This window comes from Taudactylus pleione, unplaced genomic scaffold (genome assembly GCF_031769625.1).
Source record: "Taudactylus pleione unplaced genomic scaffold, aTauple2 ptg000009l, whole genome shotgun sequence".
Classification (NCBI taxonomy): Eukaryota; Metazoa; Chordata; class Amphibia; order Anura; family Myobatrachidae; genus Taudactylus; species Taudactylus pleione.
The window spans coordinates 6,381,957-6,398,897 of NW_028284412.1; the positions used below are offsets into that span (position 1 = coordinate 6,381,957).

Consider the following 16,941-nt stretch of genomic DNA (forward strand, 5'->3'; position numbering starts at 1 on the left):
GCATATGATAATAATGAAATAGCTACTGATAAACAAACTCCAAAATTATTGTATTAAGTGGAGTAATGTCACAAGTAATAATAGCACATGAATCTATTTGTTTGCGCATATATTGGAGATCTTGGTTTATGTATCCAAATTGCTTACAAGTTGTTTTCTTGTTGTGTAATGATGCTTCAGAGAGTGATCATGAATGGGAAAGCATTGTAGGAGACTTTTTTAAATTATTCTTTTTTTTTAATACTCATCACTTGTGTAGATTATATTATATTAGTTGCTGTCATTACGATAGATCCAAATAGCCTGGACCACAAATATAGTTTGGGAAGCAGTTCCATTGCAGTCTCTGCAGCCAACATGGTACATACCGACTCAAAAATACCCCTCCCACATGGACACTACTTTTCCAATTACACGTGTGTAATTCTCACTCTACTTATGCTGCACTTTTCTACTTTTTTATTTCTAGTCCTGTGAATTACCTGATTTGGAAGGAGTTGTAATGGGACTATATGACGCAAATTATCTAAATATAAGGGCTACACTCTTGTAATACTTGGTCAACTAGTTCTGAGTTTATGGGCAATGGGCCTGATTCATAGCTCTAGCAAACCCGAGGGTTTGCGTACAACTACGATGGTGGGAGGGCTGCACTTTCGCAGGTGCAAAACATGTCCTGTGATGTCACACACAGTGCCCACTAAGCTGCAATCTGGCTGATAAGACTGTGGCCGTTTGGGGGCGGTCATGAGGTTCCATTTATAAAACGGAGTCACCCCTGTATTGTAGGAATGCCGAGGCCAGGGTTTGCGTCTTTCGACACAGATTTCCTGGCCATGGCAGTGGCGTTATGGTGGCCATTCTGAGTAAGCTTAAGCTTACTCAGATGGCCGCGACTCTTCATGGTGATCCGATGCTGCGTCTTTGGTTGCAGCACTCGGATTTGCGATTACGGCAGGAGTTGTCACACCTCCTGCAGCATTACCAATATTTTACATCACTGCTGCATCCAAAAACTCTGGATCACCTCCAATTAGGGGCGTATCTATAATGGGTGCAGGGCACATGTGCCCACACCGCACACCATGCACCCAAATTTGTAGTACTTACCTCTCCGGAGTGCCACATCAGCGCTATTAGTGCTGTAAAAATCACCTGAAAAATGGCCGCCACACCATTTTCCCGGTGACCTGCGAATGTGCAGTAGACTCTGGCCACAGACTAGTGCCCAGAGTCTACTTCTGCGGCGCTGCACTCAGTGCGATGCCGGCCACCGGAGAGAGAGTAGAGGACCCCAGACGGAGACTGCACACCCCTGCCCCTAATGTTATAATATCAAAGGACATATCCAGTTTGTCTAAATTATGCAAAAAAAACACTCCCAGTAGCCTAGTTATAGAAGATAGTTTAGGTTCTGTATTACAAATTTCCTGTTTTTATGCTGATTTATTTATTTTTTTTAAATCCAATTTAATTTGTTTTCAGTATGAACTTTGCATGTCTCAGTTATTAATTAAAAAAAATAAATAAATAAAAAAGGAGAGTTTTACAAAACGTGTACTGTGTTTGGGATAAGTAAGGTGTCACTATAATGTTGTGTTTGTCACCATGTGTTACATTTTATGTATTACCAGATAAGAAAAATATTATCAATTTATCATACTTTGTTTTCAAGCTACTGCAACAAATCCATGCCACACTCTGCAACCTCATGTATAATTCCTGAGGTTAGTAAAGACATTTAAAAGTCTGAAAATAGTCTAATGGATTTTGGCTCCTATTCCGATTAAAATTTGAATGCTACTGTCAATGATACATCTTTCCTTGCAGACAAACAAAACATAATACAAGTTAAAACACTCATGGGAGTTACCATCACTACTCAGCAATTAAATATATTTCAGTCAATGTGCATAGCATTAATGGGAGCATACTATTACTCAGTGGTGAAACTAGAGAGTGGTGGGCCCAGGTGCAAGAATATGCTTTGAGCCCCCCTATGCAGAGTCTCCAGTAGTAGTCCCCCCTATGCAGTACCCCCAGTAGTGGTCCCCCCTCATGCAATGCCCCCAGTAGTAGTCCCCCCTTTGCATCACCCCCAGTAGTAGTCCCTCCTATGAAGTGCCCCCAGTAGTAGGCCCCCCCTATGCATTGCCCCCAGTAGCGCCCCCCCCTATACAGTGCTCCTAGTAGCAGCCACACCCCCTATACAGTGCCCCCATGCTGTGCCAGTTCCCGTGCCCCCTTACACACACAAGAAACAAAAAAAACACAACTTACCTGAATCCCCACTCCTCCTGGCCCGCTCTTTTGCACAATGAGAGAGACATCATGACCTCTCTCCCATCACCCGCTGAGGGGGAAAACCGAAAGGCGGCTCTCTCCGTGGACACAGCAACCAATGAGAGTCTGTCTGCTGTGTTTGTTACTGTGTAGTACTGACCGCTCTCATTGCGGTCTGCACTACACTCGTGGGGATACTAGCGGCGGGCCCCGGTGCAAGCCACCGGCTGCACCGCCACCGGTTCTGCCACTGACATTACTGTACATTTACAAGCCTTTGAACAGGACTTATTTCATGTTATGCGTATTGGTTTTGTCCCAATCTTCCTACTTATTTTCCAATTTCAGAATGAATAATTTGGTGTTAGTAAAGTTTTCACAGCTATTATTTATAACCACTGCTATACACCCTTTGAGTATTGTACCTGTACTCACAAAAGCATAAGAACTGCTCTGCATCCTATGCCACAATTATCAAATAGATTTAATACAAAACTATGCTTTTTTCATGGGTTGAAATCTGTTCGGCTATAGTTTTAAAGAGATACAACCTCCCCCCAAGCATATCAATTAATAGGCACCTGGGTAATTAACTGATAAGAACTGGCATTACATGTGCAAAACTGGGTGTTACATATGTGCGTGTGTGTGTGCTATTTTTCATCAGGAAATCAGCTCTGAACCTTTCATGTGATGTCCTGGGCCAAAATTTATTTTTCATACGATAAGTTTTATTTTAAAGTCCCTTTTGAGTGCCTTCTTCTCTAAATACTGTGTATATATATATATATATATATATATATATATTATATATAGTTTTTCTATAGCTTCACCCACAGTCCCTGCAGCAGCATGACATCGCTCACGATGACTCCAAATTGGGCTGCATGTACAGCCCACTGAGGGTTATCGTAAATGATCAGCAAGAGTGTGCATTGCTGGTTGTTTTGAAAATATCGGCTAGTGGGTACATGGCTTAAGAATTTTGAGACTTCCATAAACAAATTGGATTATCTCTTGCACTACCACTATACTAACAGAGACACATGGGGGTGAGAGTCGCACCAGACTGATATAAGAGACCTACTTTCAAGTCCCTCAGGACCTGAAGTACATACAAATAATCATATACCAACTAGATTAATTAAGCCTCCACTCTGTGGGACAATATTATAGGTTGGTGGTGCTCCCCAAAGTCAGAAAAGTATCAACAAGAGACCAAGAAGAAAGAAGACTTTTTGTTGGGGGCACTCATATGGTATTAAAGATAATTAAAATATAACTTTTAATATAATATTACTAAAACAAGGTAACCTACACAAACGGACATACATAAATACAACATATACCTTATTAAACCCTTATAATCAAGGGAGCCAGCTCATATACAAAGGGGTTTGCCCTCTATAGATTCAAAAAAGTTTAGTTGAGCGACATTAGATTAACAGAGTGATCCCTCTTGTGCAAAACACTATTGTACCACTAAGATGCCAATATTTTAATCTGATAAAAGTAGTGCCACACCACGAGCAGCAGCAGATAATGGCTGTCACTCACAATATAGTAACACAATAGTACATTTTAACAGATATAATACATCTTAACAACATATTGTAATTGTCTCAAATTTAGCTCCGATCACAGAGCCCAAATGCATATGGTTGGGATAATACCACACCACGAGCAGCAGCAGATAATGGCTGTCACTCACAATTTAGTAACACAATAGTACATTTTAGCAGATATAGTACATCTTAACAGCACATTATAATTGTCTCGAATTTAGCTCCAATCACAGAGCACAAGTACATATGTTGGAATACTGCCACACCACGAGCAGCGGCAGATAATGGCTGTCACTCACACTTTAGTAACACAATAGTATATTTTAAAAGATATGATACATCTTAACAACAGATTGTAATTCTTTTCACAATGTGTGATCATGTGTATACAGAATCATAAACTGCAGCATATCCCTGTAATGGTTAAACTAATAGGTTATAACCAGATCGTAACACTGCAGTGGGTATTAATCAATCCTTCTAATAATATATAAGAAGAAAAAGATTGTTTTAAACAGAGAAAATTCCCAAATGTCCTGTTATCACATCTGTATGTTATATATATAGGGAGTCCCAGTTAATACATCATGATATACAATCTATAGATGTCCATATCCAAAATGCCCAATTATTAATCCAAATATATCACCACAATAATGCTGTTGGGAGTGCATATATCAAGAGGATATTACTCAAATAGCAAGTGACAGTGTGCTTGGACTAGGAGACTAGGGCATATAGTGAGTGTATCTGCATGGACGTGTTTACTTAGCTTAGTAAAATTGTATGAGGAAATCCTTAAAGTGTGCCGCTGATCCACGAGGGAGAGGTAACTGTGAACATGCACAGAGGGCGCAGGCTTTGGAGGAGACGGTAGCGGCAGTGGGAATCTCCTTCCACGCGGCTTCCCCAGGGAGATACCTGGCCATCTCGTGCAGATTCGGCGGCAGATGCGGGGAAATCCTAGCACGCTGCCGTACGGGCTGGTGCCTTCCTGCTCCAACAGCCTGCTATGACTCAAGTAGGATATCATGATGTATTAACTGGGACTCCCTATATATATAACATACAGATGTGATAACAGGACATTTGGGAATTTTCTCTGTTTAAAACAATCTTTTTCTTCTTATATATTATTAGAAGGATTGATTAATACCCACTGCAGTGTTACGATCTGGTTATAACCTATTAGTTTAACCATTACAGGGATATGCTGCAGTTTATGATTCTGTATACACATGATCACACATTGTGAAAAGAATTACAATCTGTTGTTAAGATGTATCATATCTTTTAAAATATACTATTGTGTTACTAAAGTGTGAGTGACAGCCATTATCTGCCGCTGCTCGTGGTGTGGCAGTATTCCAACATATGTACTTGTGCTCTGTGATTGGAGCTAAATTTGAGACAATTATAATGTGCTGTTAAGATGTATTATATCTGTTAAAATGTACTATTGTGTTACTATATTGTGAGTGACAGCCATTATCTGCTGCTGCTCGTGGTGTGGCACTACTTTTATCAGATTAAAATATTGGCATCTTAGTGGTACAATAGTGTTTTGCACAAGAGGGATCACTCTGTTAATCTAATGTCGCTCAACTAAACTTTTTTGAATCTATAGAGGGCAAACCCCTTTGTATATGAGCTGGCTCCCTTGATTATAAGGGTTTAATAAGGTATATGTTGTATGTATGTATGTCCGTTTGTGTAGGTTACCTTGTTTTAGTAATATTATATTAAAAGTTATATTTTAATTATCTTTAATACCATATGAGTGCCCCCAACAAAAAGTCTTCTTTCTTCTTGGTCTCTTGTTGTTACTACCACTATACTACAAACTTCACATTACACTTTAATATACAATAATAGTGCACAAAGGGCCTGATTCAGAGCCGGACGCTATTTGCGCTCGCTCGTTCAGAAAAAAGGGGTAGCTATTCAAATGAACCGTTCGCTCTTTGCGGTCTGTTCACGCCTCTAGGTCTGAACGAGCATACAAAACATGCGGTAGTTTTTTGGAAAACTACGCCCCCTGGCCGCTCGCATCCTTCATCATCTCCGCTATTTATTAGATTCATCGAGTACATCGACCAGCGTCTGAACTGCTCGCTATTCTTGTGGTTGGTTTTTCCTACCGCAATCATGCGAGCAGTTCTGACTATAAAATAACCCAGTGACGTGGTCAATGACGCTGCTGTATTAATTAGGCACACCCATAAAACGCCCGTTTTGACCTTTAAGCACGCCTGCGTTCGGATCTCCACTCCCCATTTTCAAGCACCTTCCCCTGTTACCACCCACATACGCCTCCTCATGTCACTCAAAATAGCAGGCATTCGCTATTTAGCGAACAAACGATTTTCGGCCGCACTGACTGATTCGTGCATGCGTATTACGATCCGTACGCATGCGCAGTTGTGCAAACATCGCTCGGAACGAACGAGTGGCCGCTTACGAGCGGCTCTGAATCAGGCCCAAAGTTACTTACATGTTATACATTAAGTAATGAGAGTGGGTAATGTAGTTTCTAAGTGGCATCATTTTACAAGTTTAAATATTCAATACATTTTGTGCTGATCTTATTTGACTCCTTGGGGTAAATCTACTAAGATTTGAGTTTAGTCGAGATTGTAATCTCGGGTGAGTTTAGGGATGTTTTTAATCTCGTAAATTTACTAAAGGCAAACTAGGGTGAGTTTGGGAGAGAGTTCTTTAATCTCACTCGTAAGACTCGGGTGAGATCGCAAACTCAAATCTTTTCACCATCGGGCAAACTCGCAAGTACTTTTCATAAAAAAGATGCTGTTTGCTTTACATGTAGCGGCCGCTCATTGGCTGGGACCCACGTGTAACCACCCCCGTGGGCTCCAGGTGTGCGGGGAAGAGCCCCAAGCCTGGGGTTTCAGGAGAGGGGGGACCCCTTTTTTGGGGGTCCCCACCTCCCATGAGATCCACAGCTTGGGGTGAGAATGCTTTGGCCATGGAGACCCGGTAATAGGATCTTCTGTCTGTGGCATTACATCTCGGTCGGTTTGGGTCCAATGCTGGTTTTAAATATAGGGATCCCTACGCAATTTTTTCCCCTATATTTAAAACCAGTACTGGCCCTGCAGCCAGATGCTGGTACCTCAATTATGGTGGAATCCTACTCCATTTGTTCCCCGTAATTTTTGGAACCAGGCCTGGCTGAGCAGTCTGGGGCTGGTTAGGATTTTGGGGGACGGACCCTATGTAATTTATTTTCAAAATGTAACCCTTCTTTTACAGGCATAACACACAAGCAACCTTCACATAACACACTGATATGTGCAGGCTGCTAGCTCAGGAGAGATTTGCAGAGAGAAAACACTGCAATCTCGGGTGAGTAATCTCATCTAAACTTGCAACTCGGGGGATCATGTCGCTCTGCATCACCATCAGAAAACTAACTTTCAGATAAACTCACTTCTTAGTAAATTTGCGAGATGAAAAACGAGATAATCACCCGAGATTCGGCGATGCAAATAGAGATTAAAAAAAAAAAAACTTGGCCGAACTCGAATCTTAAAATTACCCCCTAGTGTCCCCATAATACCTATGTGCTTTATACTTGTATTTTGTTCGGTGTTGTCTGTTGTTTTCTGTCGCTGGAACAGAGTGGGTGTCTAGAAAATACAAAAAAAAAAAAATCATTACTCTTAATCATATTTTTTTATTTTGCAGAAATGATAGCTTGCTATAGTGACTCATGAAACTTGCCAATTAACCATACAGCCAAAACATTCAACTGGTAACTTTTAACAAAAAAAAAAGAATATATAACATTGGCTGCCAAGTGTTCTTTTTACGAGGACAAATTGACACTAAACAGCACAAGACGACTTAAACACAACTTGTAGAGAAGATGCTGAGAGTTTTTCCTGTTTGTTTTCAAGTTGTATTAATTTATGTTGTAACTGTAAAAGGTGCATACACACACAACGATTTTTTTTAATGATTATCGATAACAATATCGTTTATCGTTCAAAAAAATCGTTCACTTTCTGAGTTAAAACGATGAACGATTATCGTTCATGCGCGTTCACGTTTGTAGTTCAGTCAGACTGACCAACTCAATGATTTTCAGTAAGGGAATATGCAAAAATCGTTTGTAGTTCAAAAAAATCGTTCATTACATTTAGTAAATGAACAATATTAGTAAACGATTTTCGTTCATTTTTCCCTTGAAATAATGAACGAAAATCGTTTACTAAAAACGTTCATTTACAAAATCGTTGTGTGTGTATGCAGCTTAAGTCTGGCATCCCTGCCTTTTCTTTGTGCTTTATAAGAAACATTATACATCTGCCCATCCATTACAAAAGGCTTCAGTTATGTGTAATTGAACAGGGCCCACTAATATTTGCTTTGCTGACTGAAACGATCATTAGCTAAAAATATGGGTTGGGTTCGGTCAGAATCCTGACGCTGGCATCCCAACAGGGTTCAGATACAGACAGCTGTCAGTAAGTATCTTAACCTTCCCCTACCCCTAAACCTAACCTTTCCCCCTAGTGCCTAACCTTAACCCTCCCCTTGACCCCACTACTTACTGTTGGGATGCCAGCAGTCAGGATTATGACCCATGTTGGGATTCCGGCACTGGCATCCCGCCCACCGGGATATAAACTACATCCAAAAAATATAATTATTTGGTGATAAGCATTAGAATGGTAGAAAAATTATTCACATTTGATATTGTGCTTTCCCATCATTATGTCAGTGCTACAAAAACTGCAATCAACAACTTGTCCCTGGGCCAGATCTTAAGCAGATCTATTTAGCAATAAGTTCAAAATGCCAAAAATGGTATGGAACCCAAAGGAAGAAAGGTAAGCTCATGTGAAACTGCTTGTGCCCTTTAAAAAACAAACATTGTGTAAATATATAATCTATTGCATGAGTTCACAACTCAAAATTATATTAGGGCCAGAATAGGAGAGGATTGCCTACTGGAGAGCTACAAATCACTCTAGCATCATTTGCAGTAACCACCTTCCAATTGACAATGAGCCGGATTCAAATAGCTGCGTTAATTTACATGAGAAAAAGGATGGTAGCCCTTTTCCTGGCGTTGTAAAATTACGTCTAACGCTCATTAACCCATAGGTTCCATCAGTGGCGGGCTGGGCCGGGGGGCAGGGTGCCATGTGCCCCCCGGGCCACAGCGTCATGCGGGCCGGTGCAGTCTGTGTCACTGTGACACAGACTGCACCGCGTGCGTAGCGCTGACCGGACGGAGTCCGGTCAGCGCTTCACAGCACAAACACACAGCCGCCGGAGCCGGCAGCTGTGTGTTTGCTGTAATCAGCAGCCGCTGAGAGTCTGTCAGACTCTCATCGGCTGCTGCTGCTCCCACTGCGGGAGCCATCTTCCGGCTCCCGCAGTGGGTAATGGGAGAGCCGTCGTCATGACGACGTCTCTCCCATAATACAAAGCGGCCAGAGGAGCCGGTGGAAGCGTCGGGACCAGGAGCAGGAGTTTCAGGTAAGCGTTTTTTTTTTTTTTATTAAGTCTCTCGCTACTGGGGGCACTACCAAGGGGGGGGGGGATTATTATGGGGGCACTACCAGGGGGGGGATTACTATGGGGGCACTACCAGGGGGGGGATTTCTATGGTGGCACTACCAGGGGGGGATTACTACTGGGGGCACTACCAGGGGGGTGGATTACTACTGGGGGCACTACAAGGGGGGGGACTACTACTACTGGGGGCACTACAAGAGGGGACTACTACTACTGGGGGCACTACAAGGGGAGGGGACTACTACTAGGGGCACTGCATAGGGGGAGGGGACTACCACTGGGGGCACTGCGAGGGACCACTGCTGGGGGCTCTATATAAAGGGCAATACTGGGGGTACTGCATAGGGGGGAGACTACAACTGGGGCCACTATTTTAGGGACATTACATAAGGGTTACCACTATTGGGGGCACTGCATGGGGGGGTGGACTGCTACTGGGGGCACTGCATAGGGGGTACCACTATTGGGGGCACTATATAAGGGGCTTACTACTGGGGGCACAAGGGGCACTGAACAGGGGGGACCACTACTGGGGGCACAAGGGGCACTGCATCGGGGGGGATCACTACTGGAGGCCTGCATAAGGGTGTTCTCTCCTGTGGCACACGGGGGCACTACAACAGGGGGCTGCCCCTAATCTTTATTTTTACCCTACATTAATCCCATATGGACCCGCCTCCTCCCTGAAACACTTGAGGGGGGGGCGGCGCCATAGCACGCACGTTCTTCGGGCACCCTGGCTACACACTACTCCTCTGCCAGGGCCGCCTGCATGCATTTGCCCCCCAGGCTAAAAGTTGCCAGCCAGCCCCTGGGTTCCATGTCAAGTTCCCAGAGCTATGAATTAATCAGGGCACCTTCTATAAGGGCACTTACCGTGGATTTCTGTTCGAGCCTCCCTCAAGCAGCCTGGGACGTATCACGTGCTGTAATTGAATAGCCCCAGCCGTCCAATAATATTGCAGTTAATTTGGTCCAGCCGAATGTGGTTCTAATCAGGTTCATCTTCCCAACAATCCCTAATACTGTGAGACATTACAGATGGGGAAAATACTTATCAGACCACTGATACCTAACAAATACTTTTTTTTTTTTTTCATGGCAAGATAGGTTTATTTATCTACTTCTCATGAAACGGTTTGAGGGCTCACATTTATTTGGCACCAGACTTGCAGGTGGACTGATCCATCCACCAGAGGATAAGATTTTCAGCACTATACTGAAGGCAACCTTTTTCCCTCCATTTACATTTCTAGCAGTGGATTGGAAAGAACCCTTAAGTTGGGTCACAGCTGACGGAACGTGATATAACGATACATCGTGCCATCCATATACACTGCACAGTGTACAATGCGATATGTCATTCCATGCTTTATTTAACAGCATGACATCTATTACATTGTCCCATCTGCTGTGCTGCGATGAATGACCCGTGTGCACGTGTGATCTAGCGTTGAAACAATTTATCATAGGACGGATCGCATAGTGTGTACAGCTTAAAATGAAGCTATGGGTCTTTAAGTGGACCTTATCCCTGACTTAGCTTGCGGCCTCTCCTGTACACCTAAGCCATCTAGTTCATCCTATTTATGATGCTGACATTATATTTTAGTAAAAGAGAACACCTACAGGAATGTCTCAGCCCTTACCCACTAATTTACATTAGACAATCTAGAATAACTATATAAAATTATGGTGAAAGGGGGTAACATCACCTGTAATAGTTCACTACCTATTTTCACTTAAGGTTTGAAAGAATTCCTGCTGCACTCTTACTTTTTAGATACTCAAGGCTATATTTTAATTAGTCAGTTTTAAGAAAACCAACATGTCCTTATTAAGATCTATTACCCTAGTGGCATCTCTTGATTAGGAGATGTCAACTATCTTGTAGCACTGATTGATTAAAACTGTCTACAGTGTGAGAAGGCTAGTGCAGCATGTTCTTCCGGTAATTAGCTTTGGTGTAATATATATATATTTTTTGCCTAGAAAAAACTTTTATCATCAGGACATTGCCATTTGCACCGATAGGTTTTCTCATGGGTAGACAGGTTTTATTTATTACAACTAGCATTACTTGGCGAGGATTATTGTAAAATGCAGCCACATGGTAACACACTCCTTCACAAAGGCGGACCTCCAAATTCCTTTGGTCTTACGTAATGTAACCAGAACACAATTCAGCTTTAGTAAGATATGAACTATAATAGGGGAAAAAATAGCAAAAGTATGTTTTTCAAGGAACTAGAAAAAAAAATTACTCAGTCATGATTTATTATAACGAACATGGGAAAATCTACTTTCTTGAATGGAAGAAAGTACTTCTGCGACCGATTGCTGCAATCCCCCGACGCCTGGGTTGAATCCAACATATTTGGTTTCACTGATTTGCCGATCCTGACGAAAAAAATTATTTGGATAGGCGAGTCAGGGATTTTTTACATGCATTACCTAATCTTTGGGTCTAAAACAGGGAATGGGTATGATATACCGGCGGTTCGATTCCCGTCAGCGGCAGCCCGACAGGAGCAGAGTTAGAAGCAGCGGAAGCCCGACAGCGCTGGAAATCCCGATCGTGGATAGGTAAGTATACACTAACCTAACCCTCCTTAGGGGTGCCTAACCCTAACTCCCCCCCCCAAGTGCCTAACCCTAATCCCCCCTCTAAGTGCCTAACCCTAACCACCCCCTTCCCCGCTGCCTAAACCTAAGTCCCCCGGGGGGGGTGCCTAACCCTAAGTCCCCCCAGGGGGTGCCTAAACCAAACCCTCCCTCCTCCTAGCCTAACCCTAACCCTCCCGGGGGGGTGCCTAACCCTAAGTTTCCCCCCCGGGAGCCCTAAACCTAACCCGTCCGCTCATGGCGCCCGGCATCACTACAATCGTGATGCCGGTCTCCCGGCGTTGGGGAAATGCGGGCGTCTACATCTAGACGCCCGGCATTTCACTCATGCCGGGATAAGACAGTCGGGAAGCTGGCTGCCGGTATTTAGGCAGTCGGCTTCCCGATTGCTTCCCCTAAAACAGTGACCAAGCTGTTTTGGTGGTTACATGGTGGGGCTACATTATTTTAGACTTTGATCGTGCAGGGCGATAATTGGGGCGTTCCAAAGCCTCAATACTCACTACATGTTGCGCGATTGTGGTTGCCATAGTAATCACAGAGCATTTGGAAAACTGTAAATCATTAACAGTAGCTTAAATCAAAACAATAAGGAAAGAAGAACCACTTGATATCTGCTTGTTCTTACAAGTAATCAAAATGAGTTATGTGGATTCCAGCTTTAATATAGCACTGTATGCTGGAATCTATTATCCAGAATGCTTGGACCTAGGCTTTTCCAGAATTTGGAGCACTATGCTTAAATTATCCGAAGTATCTTTAAAAATGCTTCCCATCTTTTCCCACTGCCGTTCTAGATGTACAGACTGTATTATACTAGTGGAAGCAACTTTACCTGCTTTCACTGTATGGGTTTGTAGACTAGCAGGTCCACTGTCAATAGAAGTGAAAACACTGACTTTTAACAGAGAAATGAAGTATAAAAGTTTGACCCACTGTTGAAATGTCATCTTGATATATTCACACGTATCTATAGCAGGGGCTCAACTCCAATCCTCAAGTAACAGGTCATGTTTTGTGGATTTATTTAATCATGAACAGTGAGTTAAGGCCCCATACACTAGCGACGGATTCTCACGACGCTGCGATCCTGAAATGCCGAGGATCAGTGAAATCCAACATGTTGGATTTCAACGATTTGCTGATCATGCCTTTAGTCTATTTTGCGTGGTGAGTAATTATCCTACCTGCGTCCACAGACAAATAATACTCAAGCTTAAAACCACTGATCTATAGTTTACATAACTTTAGATGTCTGACATTGTAGGTATTTTTTTAACCAATTCTGTCACACAGTTAATCTGTGCACTAACGTATGTAACAGTCTCTGCAAAAGAAAACCAAACAAATGCCTTTGTGGCAAAGCCTCTACCGATTTACTGATCCTGTAACAAGGTTTTCTGCATTCTTCTGTAATAGTACTTTATACAGTGCTAATCTGCAGTTGTGCATTCATATGACAAACAAAAGCTATTTGTAGTGTGCACATGAAGTATAAAAGGGCAGAATCAAAGTGCAAAAACAGTGCTCAGAAGAACTGCCATGTAAAGAAAAAACTTTGCTGGCTATATTACTTAAAGGTTATTTTATCATAGAGACCAGTGTTTCCCAAACTCGATCCTCAAGACACCCTAACAGTCCAGGTATTAAGGATATCCATGCTTGAGCACAAGTGGTTGAATCAAAATGACTGCGGTACTACTTAAGTCATTTGTACCCAGGCATAGCGATCCTTATTACCTGGACAGTTAGGGATTGATTCAGTTAAGCTGGTTACACTCTAAACGATGTGTGTACCCAGCGATGCGACACACGACCCAGCTGCCACCGGACCAATATATCGGGCGGTCCGTACACACTAGGCGATCTGGTGCCCGATATGCGGCCCCCACGCATAGCGCTGCATGAGATAGTCAGCTGCATCGTGTGATCTCACATGCTGCACATAAGCTCTGGTGATGAGGCTCATGACCCCACGGGATGTATTGCACACACACTACACATTTTTTAACAATTTGTCATCCAATGTGTCGGTATCGGCCAAATCATTAAAGATACCGTGTAGTGTGTACCCAGCTTTAGAGGCAAATTGCTGGCGATGCACGTGATGTGCCGTTGATGTTGGCAACGGCACCCTATATTGCCCAGATTTTGCTTTAAGTTAGTAACCACATAGGGTGTGTATTTAAATAAATACGACTTAGAAGCTACCATAAGTGCGACTTTTGTGTGCAGTACATCTCCTGCATCTCAGCTGTATGAGTTGTCCCCCTTAGAGTTTTGGAAACACTGATATAGACAATCCTAATTAGTCTCTTTTACATCTGAACAAAGGGTCTGATTCAGATCCGCATGCAAACACTGAATGCAGATCAGACGACCATCCGCCTTCTGAGTAAGTCTAACAAGCCGCAGACATAGCTGTATCCAGACATGCAGAGGGCTCTCTTGCTGCGATCAAGTATGCAGTGGCTAATTTATGGACGCCCAGAAACAGTGTTTAGATGGTAAGACACACCTGGATTTTACTAAGCACCACCGTTACCTCCCCCAAACACTGACTACCTGTCACTTTGCGAGTGACTCTTCTCAGTGAGTTTAATCGCAATTCAACCATTGCGCGTGAGCACTGCGACTTACACACATGCGCAGTTGCTAACAGTCGCTCAATCTGCATAAATATAGGTATTGCACCCACATTTGAATCAGACCCAAAAGGCATAACATTCAGGAAGCATAAGTTCTTTTTGTAATAATACAAACAAATAAATAATCTTAATCTTATGTTAATGGGCAAGGTAAAGAATTTACCAAAGACTTGTTGCAAGGAAAAACATATGTGGGTGAGGTCGGAGCTTATAAGACGACAGGAGAAGGTGCTAGATTCATTAAGTCTTACAATCTAAAGGAGGGGGGTGCAAAACTAAGCCAGGGAGGCAGGGGGAGAGAACATGGAGTAAGAATGTAGGCAGGGTCAACAACACTGGTCTTAGGTGGAAGACTAAGAGGGGTATTCAATATGAAAGGTTAACTTCCCCCTTCCCATTCCCTTCTATTAAATAATTTAACCATCAAAAAGTTTTAGTGTTTTAGTGCCATAGCGTCAGACTTAAAAACCTTTTGGACATTGGTATCAACTGGTTGAAATTCCATTTTATTTTAAGTGAGCCTTTTAAAATGGAGTCTGGATTTATCGGAAAATTCTATTTATAGAGAAGCCACATCAGTGCTTACATGACACCTGGGTTTTTACAGAGCAAAGAGTTCAAGAAAATCATTACCACTTCTTTACATAATTAGTTTAATAATGACAGACAGACATTTCTCTTCTAATCACAAAGTTATTTTATTTACTTGTAGTTAAGTCATTTTACACTGGTTTTACATTCAGAAGGCATAATTAAGATGCCCCCCACATGCTGCAATGTAAGGCTTGCCCTAGTATCAGTGTGTGTGTGTGTATTCCAATGCACGCTAAATAGTGATTATTACCTTATTGTTATACTATAATACCCCTTTTACACAGACTTAAAAATCCCGGGTAGATGCATGTGAACACGCATCACCCTGGGATTTTTGTCGATGTAAACGGATTAATCCGGTTCCAGTGACCCGGGGATCTGGACCAGGCTGGCTTGCAGGGTTGAGCATGGGTCGTTCTTGTGTCACCCTGCAGTGTAAATGGTGCGACCAGTGTTACGATGACCCGGGTCGCGCCGCATGCTGTCCGATTGGCTGGTGGGCCGACCAGAATGGAGCAGCGTACCCCACCCGCCCTCTCTGCCTCTGGGACGCTGCGGAGTAAGGTAAGGGTGTTGCAAAGGGGGAGGGAGGGTAACAAGCACTGCTCACCTGCGCCGGGTCAGTGCTGACCCGGCTCTGGTGTGAACGGTGTGCCCGGGTTGGCGCCGCGGTGTAAAAAGGGGGCTGTTCCGGGTCTGATCCGAGTTAGAAACGTATTCAAAATCCCAGGTCAGACCCGGGACTTTGGTGTAAAAGGGGTAAAAAGTCAGATTAATAACTGAATTGATAGCAGCCTGTGTGCAGTCATCTTCTGCGCACACTACTGAAGCTAGTCTGTCTGTTGCTTCACATATGCACTAAAGGGCCATTTGGCCTCCAATGTGTATGGCCAAACAGAACATCGTTCCCAATATTCATATCAAGTGGCATGATCGACTCATGAACGGCCACTATAACTGAAGATACAAAACAAACAATATATATCACAAAATACGAGATTTGGTCCTCCGTTATTACAAACACAGTACCGAAATACCAACTTTTTATTAGAACTTATCAAGAGTTTCCACCTTTAAAGATTGGGTCTAAAAGAATCCCCCTAACCTTGTACTATCCAGATGCAGCTACTTCAATTAACAGCTGCAAAGCTGGAGATTGCTTCCCCTTGGCTGCTAACGGGTCAACACTTTTTCAGCATGTGCTGTGCATACAAATCTCGCCAGTCCCCACTCATCCCAACAAGGTCAGTCACTCGTCATTGAAGTCACAGTCCCAGCACTAATAGCTTGCTGGTGAGTGTTACAGATGGAACATGTCCATCATTCACCAGCCATAGGCAGAGGACACAACTGCCATGCAGCCATGGAAAAGAGGTCTTAAGACGGGCAAGCGGCTACAACTAAACAAAAGCACAGTATGTGTGATGGATGGGGGCGAGACTGAAATAAAATAGATTAGTTTAAGCACAATTTGTGTTGTCACATGTAATCTGACAAGTTCCATGTGGATAAAATGGGAAAACAATAACGCAAATGCATATTGGTGCATTTCACACATAAGAGGCATATTACTCTTATAGACAGAATCCCATCCAGCAATCATCCAATACTATAATTTTAATGAGGTCCTGCAAACCCCTCACTTTTTTCTTCCCTCTTCCCTGAAAGCAACTTTC

At 42.9% G+C, this 16,941-nt stretch overlaps 1 protein-coding gene across 2 annotated transcripts in view; it reads left to right on the forward strand.

The window, feature by feature from the left end:
- The window catches only part of ASTN2 (astrotactin 2), a 567,587-nt gene that overhangs the window by 380,156 nt on the left and 170,490 nt on the right, over positions 1-16,941 (forward strand). The window lies entirely within an intron of this gene.